The 13,713-nt window shown below is 38.1% G+C and overlaps 1 pseudogene; it reads left to right on the forward strand.

Annotated features, from left to right (window-relative positions):
- The window catches only part of LOC145487879 (uncharacterized), a 1,317-nt pseudogene extending 1,183 nt beyond the window's left edge, over positions 1–134 (forward strand).
- The last annotated feature ends 13,579 nt before the right edge of the window (positions 135–13,713 follow it).

Raw genomic sequence — 13,713 nt, forward strand, 5'->3', positions numbered from 1 at the left:
CTGTTCTAACGTCAAAAATAAAGGAAATGACTCATGAATGCCAGTGCTCAGTAAAAAGGTTAATTACACCATCAAGCAGTGACGCAATGGCCGTTGTTGCTGTCTGTAATGGAGAGATTGTAAGTTGGTTATGAAAATTACACTTTTTTCTGTTTTGCTTTGACTTTGTGACGTGGTTTTGCACAATTTGAACAGACACGCGTCATTCTTCCGTAATGTTTTAACGGGAAACCAAACAGCATAATTTTATTTCCGAGTACATATATATTCAGTCGTTCTTAGCCACCATTTTGCCAGAACAAAGTATATGTATATATTTAGTTTGGTACACAAAAAACAGTTTACTTGTAAAAACCTTTGTTATATATATATATATATATATATATATATATATATATATATATATATAACGGTTATAAAATCCCTCAAGCCAACAAAGAATGCCACTGCGTTAGGAGGATCAATGAAGATTCACAGTCCAAGCCTCACCGCAAAAATGAATTTAAAAACGTTTGATAAAGCAAGGACGGACAACTTCTGACGGTAAAAAAAGTTAAAAAGTTAAAAATTTAATAGAAAAACGTTTCGGTCTTAGACCTTCATCAGTTACAAGAGAAAAAGGACGAAAACTAAGTTTAAATACGGTTACAGTGTGGGAGATTACGTAACGAAATGAAAAATACAATATTGTGCTATTAATACATCGTGATTAATACAATACAGGAAGAAAATGCAAGACGAGAAATACAATGCTGAACTATAAATTGCGAAAAGAGACCAAACGAAAAGAATACAATACTGTGCATAAATTACATTATAGAGCGTGATAATTGCAGAACTAGGTTAAATTCAACCTAAAAACTAAAAGAGTTAAAATAGATAAAACGGACTCTTGCAATGCGGTAAATATAACGGGAAAACTAGTTTGCAAAGATAAGCAGAAGAAACCTACGTTTACGCTGGACAAGGTTAATAACAAAATCCCAAATCGAGGCCTTTGGAGCATTAAAGGGTTGACAAACAACAAAATCCCAGGAGGGGCCCTTAAACAATAAGCTGTAATAAGATCCCAGGCAGGGCCTTTGAGCATACCTAACACCCAAAAAGCTGACAAAATCCAAGGAAGGGCCTTTGAACTGCCTTATGGCGCGAACGCATATTTACACAAGAGAAAGTTAATTATAACAAATTCTGTTTTTGGAGTGAAATTTTTTTCTTTTATTTAAGCCATGGGGAGCCAAAGAGAACAGTTGAGCACTCCAATAAGCCTCTTTCGTAATTAAAAACCTATCGATCTCGTCTGAGTCATTAGGGGCCTGCACCTGATCAATGCATTGGAATTCAAAATCATCCAAGGAGTGTGGAATTTTATTGAAATGTACTGCTACCTCACAAGTGGTTTTGTTTGTGAGCATAGCAGACTTGTGGTTACGAAACAAGTTAACCTGATCTGCTACAATAGGCAGACTAGAAAGGTTAACGGGGTCTAGCTGGTGTAGATGCTCTGCTTAACAAAATAGGAGATCTTAACACGAGTGGCCCTTTTCCAACTGGCACCTTACTGGTTTCGTGGGATGTGGTTTCAATGTTCCCCAACATCGATAACAAACTTGGTCTTACTGTAGTTAGGAAAGCTTTGAATGCTAGGGAAAACAAAATTCCGTCTACATCTTGCATATTAGAAGCCGTAAAAATCTGTTTGAAAAGCAACCATTCTGTTTTTAAGGAGAATTTCTTTCTTCAGATTCATGGCACGGCCATGGGTCCAAAAAATGCATGTAGTTATGCCGATCTAGCCATGGGTGAAATTGATCTTAAAGCTAAGTTTTCCGGTCCGATAAAGCCGTCCTTGTGGTGGCGTTATCGTGACGATGTCTTTGATCTTTGGCAGCAAGGCCTTCCTGCCTTACATCAATTTACTGATTACATTAATTCTCTATACCCTACTATTAAATTCGAGTTAGTTTTTTCTGAACGTGAGCTTCACGTACTTGATCTTACTTTACATCTTGTGGATGGGTTTATTAGAACTGATGTTTATTCTAAACCTACAGATAGTCATTTATATCTTCCACCTTCTAGCTGCCATCCCAAGCATGTCTTCAAGGCTATTCCTTTTGGAGTAGCGACTAGATTGAAGAGAAATTGCTCTGAAGAAACTTTCCTTGCCGAGAGAACAGTTGAGTACAAGGGTTATCTTGTTAATCAGGGTTATCCCTCCAAATTAGTTGACGATCAATTCTCCAAAGTCTCCACCATTTCTAGGAATGATTTACTACGGCAACGCGGAAAACAATCGAAGAAATTATTTCCATTTGTTCTCACATTTAATCCTAATTTGCCTAATGTGAGTAGCATAATTAGAAAGCATTTGTTGATTTTGCAATCCAACCCTAAATTGAAAGAACTTTTCCCTCAAGGCTCTATCATACCATCTTTTCGTAGAACAAAAAACCTGAAAGAATTATTAGCACCATCTCGTTTTAAAACCGCCGATGAGGGACAAACAATTCAGCCAAACAATGGCTGCTTTAAATGTGAAAGAAATAGATGCGATCTCTGTCGAAATTTCTTTGTTGAATCTAAATCATTTCTAAGTTTTAAAACGGGCAGAAAATACACCATTCATTCAAGGCTTTCTTGTAATTCTAAAAACGTGATCTATTTAGTTTCCTGCAAGAAATGTCGTTTACAGTACATAGGATCAACTACCACCGATTTTCGGGTTAGGTTTCGTAACCACAAGTCTGCTATGCTCACAAACAAAACCACTTGTGAGGTAGCAGTACATTTCAATAAAATTCCACACTCCTTGGATGATTTTGAATTCCAATGCATTGATCAGGTGCAGGCCCCTAATGACTCAGACGAGATCGATAGGTTTTTAATTACGAAAGAGGCTTATTGGAGTGCTCAACTGTTCTCTTTGGCTCCCCATGGCTTAAATAAAAGAAAAAAATTTCACTCCAAAAACAGAATTTGTTATAATTAACTTTCTCTTGTGTAAATATGCGTTCGCGCCATAAGGCAGTTCAAAGGCCCTTCCTTGGATTTTGTCAGCTTTTTGGGTGTTAGGTATGCTCAAAGGCCCTGCCTGGGATCTTATTACAGCTTATTGTTTAAGGGCCCCTCCTGGGATTTTGTTGTTTGTCAACCCTTTAATGCTCCAAAGGCCTCGATTTGGGATTTTGTTATTAACCTTGTCCAGCGTAAACGTAGGTTTCTTTCTTTTTTTTTTTTTTTCCCGTTATATTTACCGCATTGCAAGAGTCCGTTTTATCTATTTGAACTATTTTAGTGTTTAGGTTGAATTTAACCTAGTTCTGCAATTATCACGCTTTCTAATGTAATTCATGCACAGTATTGTATTGTTTTCGTTTGGTCTATTAATTATCACCCTGTATGACGCAATTTATAGTACAGCATTGTATTTCTCGTTTTGCATTTTCTTCCTGTATTGTATTAATCACGTTGTACTAATAGCACAATATTGTATTTTTCATTTCGTTACGTAATCTCCCACACTGTAACCGTATTTAAACTTAGTTTTCGTCCTTTTTCTCTTGTAACTGATGAAGGTCTAAGACCGAAACGTTTTTCTATTAAATTTTTTAACTTTTTAACTTTTTTTACCGTCAGAAGTTGTCCGTCCTTGCTTTATGAAACGTTTATATAGAGAGAGAGATAGATAGATAGATAGACAGACAGACAGACAGATAGACAGATAGATAGATAGATAGATAGATAGATAGATAGATAGATAGATAGATATAACTAACTGACTAACTGCAGACAGTACTGTTTCGGCCTTCTGGGCCTCATCAGTGCAGTGCTGAAGACTAGGGTGGAGGCTAAGCTTAAAAGCCGCCCCAAATACTACACATGTTGTAGTATCTAAGCCATTACCAGAGTGCTCAAACTAGGGAGCTTGTGAGCATACGCAACTGCAACAGTAACGACTCATCCGAGTAGAGTGCTCAAACTGGACATGAAAGTAGAGCTTTGTATGCCAGCGAGCTATATCTAACTGCAGACAGTACTGTTTCGGCCTTCTGGGCCTCATCAGTGCAGTGCTGAAGACTAGGATGGAGGCTAAGCTTAAAAAGCCGCCCCAAATACTACACATGTGGTAGTATCTAAGCCATTACCAGAGTGCTCAAACTAGCGAGCTAGTGAGCATACGCAATTGCAACAGTAACGACTCATCCCAGTAGAATTGTTAGTCTTGCAATTGCGCATGCTCACTAGCTCGCTAGTTTGAGCACTCTGGTAATGACTTTGATACTACCACATGTGTAGTATTTGGGGCGGCTTTTTAATCTTAGCCTCCATCCTAGTCTTCAGCACTGCACTGATGAGGCCCAGAAGGCCGAAACAGTACTGTCTGCAGTTAGTTAGTTATATATATATATATATATATATATATATATATATATATATATATATATATATAGTAGTGTATGATGGGAACAGAAATCGAAACAACAAAGAAATGAGTGAAAATGTGTTCAGCCGGGAATCGAAGCCGGGAATCGAAGCCGGGTCTCCTGGTTTACTAGTTTTATTAACACCATAGGTAAATGACATTGGTCACTGTTAGGGAAAACCATATTTTAGAGTCAGCTTTGTTAAAGCAATGATTATGCATACATTCTCGAGAACAGCAAAAAATGATTTAGAACAAACGTTCTAAGTATAGTGTTCATTCCGTGCAATGGGGTATAAATAAAAGGTTCTGGAAGAAAAGACACCTTATTTTATACCACTGATGACAAGCGCAACAGTCATATGGGTACCCAGGTTAAAAATATTTGAATAACTCTATTAATTAATACCAGCTCTAATTTAAAGGGAAAAGTTATGAGAATAAAATAAAAGTTGTCTGTACGACGAAGCATGCCTTCCCTGATTAGACTAAGAGTCCTAAGGCTTTTTTAGCATGTATTCGAATTTCTTATGACGATAAGTCCGCCACCCACCCCACCCCGCGCCGTGTTGATTTCACTCAGCTGCTGGTCAGCGGTCACGTTTATGAGGTAAACATGGCGATCACTTCCTGATTACCGTCCTTGTCGATCAGAAAATCAAAATACCAGTGTGATATTGCCTCGAAGATGCAGCAGTTATTTTATTTGATTCGTACTTCACATTCGAGTCGAGGCTTAGGTGGCACAGGTTATTTCTTTCGGTGGAATCGACGAGGGGAATTCGAACACTAGTTGTAGTGTTTGAATTGTTGGAAGAAATGGTCGCATGGGGATGTAGGAATGGTAAGTTTAACGAACAATTTCAAATTTTGCCGCTTGAATTGAAAGTAAAGTTCATTTGAATGCTTTCATATGTATTTCTGACGGTTTTAGATCTACCTGCTCGATTTATATCTGCTACGCTTCATGTTGACAAGTCCCTCAAAATGGACGGCCAAACTTGAAGATTGCCGAAAATTAGGTAAGTTCACGGAGTTATAAAGTTTTAGTAACGGTCGGGCCGCAAAGTTTTTTTCTGCAATTACCTTTTCTATGGCAGCTACTTCCTCGCTATGTTAGTTGGATCAGTTAAGAACGTCTCACTTTTTCAAAAATTTACTTTGAATTTGATCGGTTTTCGCGTGTGTGACTTAAGCGAACCGATAAGGTGTCACTAAAGTCTTCCTGTGTCCTTGATTAAAACGTGATGTTCACGAAAGTCACCTCGATGGATAAGATAGAGTTAATATACATGGCTGTGGTATTTGTTCTTTGCTGAGTCCCGTAGTTTTTTGTAAATTGTCCTCCAAATTTGTCTCAAATTTAAGTCTTAAAAAGTGTCACGACAGGCCTTCGCTCTTTTGAAATTTAATTTCCGCGAAACTCTGAAAAATAAAGAGATCCGATCAAACGGATTGTGGTTTAAGTATAGGTACATGAATGTCTTGCAACACACAAGAAATGAGTTAAATCTGTGTCTCAAGCAAAATCGACTCGACTGCTCTTACAGAGACACTCTCTTAACTTGTTCAGGAACTACTGAAAAATCGTTATGTAAATCGTGTAATTTTTTTGGATATTCAAGATCAACTTCTAAAATTAATCCTGTTTTACTTTCTTCTGTATACTTTGCTAAATTGGTTTTGTTTATTTCATTTTCTGTCATGTATCTGAAATTACCTGTAGGTAGATATTGTGACCTAGCACAACCGTATAAATTATTTGCATCAAGATATGTAACATATTTTGAAGGTTTATTTTTATCGTAATTTTTCATATACTTATTATTTGATTCACCAAGTCTATGAGCAATATATGAAGTACCACCTCTTATTCCTTTTTCAATAAACTGAAACATATGAATATCGGTCATTAGTTCCAATTTAATATCAGTCAGTTTGAGCATACTATCCCACATAAACCAATTAAGCTTTTGAATTCTAGAAAAACCCTGATATTCAAAAAAATGAAGTTCGCCTCTCGTCCTTACACTCCATCGACATATTTGTGTGGCCCGTGCAACGGAGATTAGCACATCGTGGAAAGTTTCAGAAGCCGAGAAGTATAATATAATAAGTTGTGTATTCGGTAAACTTCGCGCGCCACTAACAATAGTGTAGAAATCGCGTACATTAGCGATATAAATTTACGATATACTTTCGATAGATCCACCGTGAAAATTGTTCGACGAGTATTGTTCCCTTACGCCCATGTTACAACTTGTGATTTCCTCGACTTCGTTGAATCTTTATTGCTGAAACTCTCCATGCACGAGGATCTTCCTGGGCCAAGCAACTACCGCGCTTGACGAGGAAAACCACTTCGTGTAAGAAGGCGACAAATAGTCGCCCGGCTGCACCTCCTTGCTGATTGGTCAGAGAAATATTTTTCTGGCCAATCAGCGGGACAGAACTCGACCAGTGCTGGAACTGGATCGGTAAGAATAAGGGCCCAGGGGTTCTTCAGCTGTTGAAGTAAACATTCGCCCGAAAATATCGCTCGCCCGAAACCATTGCATCCTCCCGACTAGCAGCCCCTGGGTCTCCGAGGATGATTTGAAAACCTCTAAAGAAAGAAATGTTTAATGTTCCGTGACCTCCCCGCTGCTATAAATTTCATGCACATGTTTGTCGTAAAACCAACTGAATTCCACTGACAGTTTCCATAGGCAACCCCAAAATAAACAATCCCCGAAAATGTAAAGTGAAATTGGCTGTCTTCGTGAACAGTTAGAAGTTAGAGTCAAGTTCCATTACCTTTAGAAAGTGCCTGATTTTATTTGTTTGCCACTCAGTATTTCTTACTGACACGTTCGAATACCGCGAATCGGTCACGCAAAAACACTGCAGACTGTGTGCAGACTAAGTACTTTTTTCTTACACTTGTTTGCGCCTTTAATTTTGACTCACATATTTCTGGCTCTAGATACAAAATAGATATCTCTTAGCAACCGAGCTCGAGTTCCGTACTGTAAGTTACGGACTGATTTTTTTCCCGTTCGATTTGTGGCCCAAGCGCGAAGCGCGCGGGTCATAAATCGAAGAGGAAAAATCGAGGATCCGTAGCTTACGGTACGGACCGAAAAAACGAGGTAGTAAGATATTTATTATATCTCTACTGTGTCCCTGACGGGTTCGGAAACGATATGTGTTCACTCGGAAATGCTTCAAATTTCTGACGCGCCTCGAAAGCAAAACAACTCAGTTTGAAACTGTTTTTAAGTCGTTAGCACGCATTATTACATAATTTAGAGTATAAGGAAGTTTCAAACTTTCACTTGCTATAAAAGTTAAGAACACTCAATTATAAATCACGAAACAGTTTGGCAACAAAACCAACTTTAAATTTTAGCGGGCCGTACAGGAGAGTACGGCCCGCTAAAGTGACCAATCACCGCGCGCGTACTAACTGAGAGATATGATAATGTTTAATATTTATTATAATTATCTGAGACCACCTGAATGTTTGCTACTAATCCACAGGCCGCACAAGCGCAGTATGTGACTTTTGATTCAATAGACAAATGCGTTAAAGACTTTGCATGGGAAATTTCCTTTAGTCAGCCTAAGTATGTTGAGCAGATTTTTTAATGTAGAAATGATCAGAAAGAAACTTCACTTGTAAAGTAATGTCACACGTGACATTTCATTTTGTCCAGAGAAGATCAAGGTATAAAGAGTACCTTGATCTTCTCTTGACTTTTTTTTTCTTCCATACTCTCGATGTACCAAACGGCCCCTGGATACGCGGAAAAAGCCGATCACAAAGGAAGATCACAGAAAACCTAATATTATTTAAAATATTCTCAGCCTAAAATGGCAACATGATTTGCCGCAACGACTTGATGCGATGGTATTATTTATCTGGTTTTATGGCTATGGTGTATTTATGGCGAGGTACACAAGATACACAATTATACAATAATTCATGTAATATACAAGGGTTGCATTCCACTGGAGTGATCTGGATCAGGATCAGTGATATAGATTATTCAGATCATGGTGCGTCCAAGGAACCGACGAATCCACTCTGGTTCATCGGTTCCTTTGATACACTATGATCCGAGTGATCTTACATCCAGATCATCCAGAAGATACACACCCTTACACGAGGGACGCATCATGTAACTCTCAATCAAATATACTATTTTCCATTTTTAATGGTTGTATCTCATCACCTAACAATCACGTGTAACTGTAACGTAACATAATTTCTATATTTGTTAAATCCATTTTGAAATCACTGGCTATCCTTGCAATCTGATTGGCTCTCAATGGTGCGATTTATTCACGAATCGCACTATTTTTTGGTTTAAATCGCATCTTTTTCTCAGCCATTGAGAATGGGACAGTAAAACAAAACAACAAATCAGATTTCAATATTAGTTTAAAGTAAAGAATAAAATTTCAGGAAAATGAAAGGCAAAAAGCCATTGTGTGGAGAATTTAGCAACTAGTATTGCCAAAACTTTGTTGTTATTGTGGTTTTTTTTTCCAAAAAACTTGACGAATGTAATTAATTACAGTTTCTAAATGACGATTATCAACTCTTTCAGGCTGAACACCTACTTTAATGGAAGTTTCCAACTTTCAGTGTCCATTTTGATGAATATTTTGGCGATTTTTCTTCAACATCTGCTCAAAATCCGTATGATACCGAGTCCAGTAAAACATAAACAAACGAAAACCACACAACAACAAATTCAGGGCCATCTCAAGAAGATAGATGTTTTCAGGTTTCTGGTAGTTTCAAACGAAGCAACAAAAGAGCTCAACTCTGTCGCTGTGAATAAACATAGTCAAAATACACCCCGCTCCACAAAACAGTGAATGAATGAACGTCTTACGAAGCTGGTGTTAGTCCCGCCATCTTGGAAATATCTTGAAACAAATGGCGCCGCAAGAACTTGACAAGGACCTGAGTATTGAGTCCTTCGCCGAGATTACAAAAAGAAACGGAGATGATAACGAGCTGGACTCCCTTAAAATCATGCCATTAAACGGTATGAAAGAAAAAAACCTACCATCCACTGGGCATCGTGCACTCGAGGGAGTTTCACAACTCAAAAGAAATCCATCGCAGAATTACGCAGGATGCACCTTCAAATTCCTTCTCCAAAGACAATGAAAAATCTCAGCCTCAACCACAGAAGAAAGAAAGACCTTCCATCATTGATTCAAGCGACGAGAATTGAACTTTTATACCTGAAGCAGACTATTTTCGTTCTGACTTCAAAACCGCTTGTTTCTTTGTCATGCTCGGATGAGTTTTCGTCACATGACATCGTTTTGCATACTAAATGAGACGTAAAGGCGTTTCCGGTTCCGCTTTTTTTTTTTAACAAACCGGCTACTGGAACAATACACCAGAAGTCTAAAAATTAAGGCGATAAAATTGTGCGATTTCAAAATGGATCTAATAAAGTGGCAATTGAACTTCATGTCGTGCAATTTTGGTCTGAAATCATACTTGTGATTTCAAATCGAACTCGCGCTACGCGCTCGTTCGATTTCGAAATCACGCGTATGATTTCAGACCAAATTGCACTCCACTCAGTTCAATTACCATTATTAATAGCTCTATTTTAGCATAGTAAGTTTCCCATACAAAGCCTTTTACGCGTTTGTCTATATATTGAGTCAAAAGTCACATACTGCGTTTGTGCGGCCTGTGGATAATTGACAAAGTTTCAGATATACTAAAGACTGTTTAGTAATTAGAGCCAAAAAAACTTGAGTCAAAATTAAAGGTGCAAATAAGTGTTTGCAGTTTGCATGCTCTGCAGTGTTTTGGCGTGACCGATTCGCAGTATTCGAACGTGACAGTAAGAAATACTGAGTGAACAAAGTCGACGCGAACAAGTAAAATCAAGAGTTGCCGTCGTGGTTTGCTCAAGGGCCCTTTTAGTAAATCACGACGGCGACGTCAACGAGAACGTCACTAAACAAAAGGTTTGATGAGCAGAACAATAGTTCTGTTCGTTCATTTGGAATCTTTGTACATTTCTTAGCCGTCTCCTTCAAAACAACAACGTGAAATGACCAGTGAAATGAGTTCTACGTATTTTGGGGAACGAGGACCGCAATGGCTAATTTTTCGTATCTTGTTTTGGAACTGGCCGCTGTCATTGCATATTTAACCTCATCAAGGTTTTAAACCGATAGGTTTACTGAACAGATCTATACAGTAGAGAGATTTGAAGGTAAACTATAAATCCATTGTTTTACAACGCGTCGACCTCGGCGTCACCGTCGTCGTGCGGCGTAAATCTCACAAAACAGAACTTTAAAGCGAATGCAAATAATTGCGTTTTCTAAATTCTAAGGAGAGCACTATCATTTGAATTTGACTGCCAGATTTTCACGGATCTTCAAGAATTCCATTCCCAGTCCGGAATATTCCGATATATTAGGAAGGCGGTGATGTCACGAAACTCACGTGTCAACCAATGAGAATGCGTGTTTTGGTTGGAGTGTTGTGTTTCACAACAAACCAAGAAATTCAAGATGGCGCACAAGGAGAGTCGCGAATACTTTCCAATGCCATGAATGCGGGCCTTCTTGACACATGAACTTTGATGAACAGGTCTAACGGATTTTCTATTATAACTTAAGCATTCAAAAGGGGAAAGGTGTTACACTATGTAAATATGTCACACCTTCGCACCAGCACCAATTGCACAGCACGCACATGCACGTAATTAGCATACAGCACAACTACCGCACATTTGTATAAATTAGGCAGTTATTTGAATTAAAACGTTCAGTTTGCCATATCCGAAACCGAGTAAACAACACAGGAGGTATATATATTTATCTCGAATTAAGTTAAATACTGTCCAAATTATAAAATAAAAGGAAAGTTGTGTTCGCGTTCCATATCACAGATAATTCTGCCTAGATAACGATTATCCTCGGACTGAAGGAAGCATTACGGAACGCAATGCGGGCCAAGTTTGACGAGCTGCTGTTATCATTCTTTGGAAAGAGACCGTACAATCGGTCAGCATCTTTACTCTGCATTTTTCTGAGCACAGAAATGATCGATATGAGAATTGAGGCTTTCCTCTTATCTAGGGATTATCGGGCCAAAATCGACAGCACGCGCGTGTTCTTATATGCCAGCAAAGATAAATTGAAAATGTCCAAAATGTTATACATTTTGGCTAAATCGAGGAAATGAAATCATTATTAAAACAGAATTTTCAATAACGCATACGAGTGAGAAATTCTTGTTATTTTATACAAAATAAACTAAGCTAGAAAAATGAAGCCAAAATTTTAGTGTTGTCAGATGCATGGATAGTCAAACATTCTGTCAATATATTGTCTGTAAATCTGAAGTTTCTCCATTTTGGTATTTATTTCAAATATTTCTTCTATCTATTTGTTGCTGTGCTAAAAGATGTCACGTCTGATTTCCACAGTTAAATTATGAAAGCTTACATACAATTGCTGACTTTCTCAAGTTATTTACCCAAAAATATCAAAATATAACTCCTGGAAAGGTTGACAAGGGAGCATTGACAATCCATCCACGTGTCCCAAGGTTTTATTATATATCTATTAAAGCATTCAAAACAAATTCATTCTTTAAAGTGAAATCCATTTTAGTTTATTCACTCTTTAGGCACTCTCAACCTTGAATTTGCCTCTTGGCAGAATGCAGGACCTGAAACAAATCACAAGCGCTTAGAAGATTATTACATTGCTCGCAGATGTCAATATTATTACAAATGTATTTTTCGTTTCAAAATATGAATTTATTTTGAATGTAATGTAGTTACCACATTAGTCTCACTAAGTAAGAGAGTGCACTCAAGTGATCTGATGACTCTTATGTTTTCTATTTTTTATTACATATTCTTAACCAAATCGATATGTTTCCTGTTCACAAGTCTTTGCTTTCATAATAATTATTTTGCAAAAATATTACTTTCTGGTACATTCAAGCTTCATGGGAAGGTGAAAAGAATCATCATCTACTAGGAACAGCTGCACTGTGTATAGTTTTTAAAAACTGTCAAAAAAGAGTACAATACCCCCTACAAACCGTAACTTACATGTTTGCATGGCCCTCAACATCAGGTAAATGAGCACAAACAATCTCCTTTACCCTTTGTGCCATTCCTTGAGATACTGATAGAATCCATTTACAGGGAATCACTGCACTACCCCTGGCCCGGCTGTCTGTTTCGCTGTCACTTCTGTGCTGTAGGTGGTTTTCAACAGCCTGTTGGCTCTCCAGTGATACAACTGGGGTACAGACTCGGTGAATCCACCAACACAGAGACCTCCCAGCCAAATTTGTTTATTTTTTCCGCGTACTTAGCGACGTCTTCTTTCCTCTCTTTCCCCCCCACCCACAAATTTGGCAAAGTGCCTCAAGCAGTCGAGTATGCTCTTCCATGTACTTAAGAGAGAAAAATTGAAAACAACATTCATAAAAATGAAGGAACAATGCATTACCCAAGCCTTATAACAACAGCGGTTCAAGTACACTTGTAAGGCCTCAAATTCAAAGAGAGTTTACAAAATATTGGCGTTGTTTACAACCGTGGAATTTGGCATGATGAAACTTTAACATTGCTAGAACCAGTAAAAAATGCACACAGCTCAATGAAAAATACGCAAATACTAGAAAATAACGCGTACTCTTTACTAACCTTAATATTTGGCCACAAAAACGCGTGTACATCGTCGCTTGACATCGAAAAAACTCAATGATTAGAAGACAGTTCACGTTCTCCCACTACTAAAATGGCCGCTTATTCTCCTTCTCGACTTTTGGTCCCAGAAATTCCCCTTTAATGCTGGCTAGAGTCTATGCGAGACTGGAAACAACATATTTTCTTTGTCCGCATGAAAGGTCCGCCATTTTCCCTACTAACAATAGCTTCATGACGTCATGGCCCTCCTTCTATATTAGGATATTCCGGACTGATTCCTGCTAATGCCCAAGCAAAAGACACACGGTGTCCTTGAGCATCCGCAGTATGTGTAAATTGCTAAATCAAACCTTGCTAAGAGACACGCCGCGATACTCCAAAATTGCTCTTGACGAGATCTTTTTGTTTTTATTTTCTTCTTTGTTGTTTTTCAGCCTCAAATTGGCAAGAAGACAGTTCCAAGAGGGAAAAGTTCAAGTAAGTGTACTTTTTCGAGACTCAGTACTGTGCGTATGAAGGCTTGGAAATTTTCTCCGAGCCGACAAATCTAAATCAATAAATATTTCTTTCTGTCAAATA

Source organism: Orbicella franksi, chromosome 5 (genome assembly GCF_964199315.1).
Source record: "Orbicella franksi chromosome 5, jaOrbFran1.1, whole genome shotgun sequence".
In the NCBI taxonomy this organism is placed as follows: Eukaryota; Metazoa; Cnidaria; class Anthozoa; order Scleractinia; family Merulinidae; genus Orbicella; species Orbicella franksi.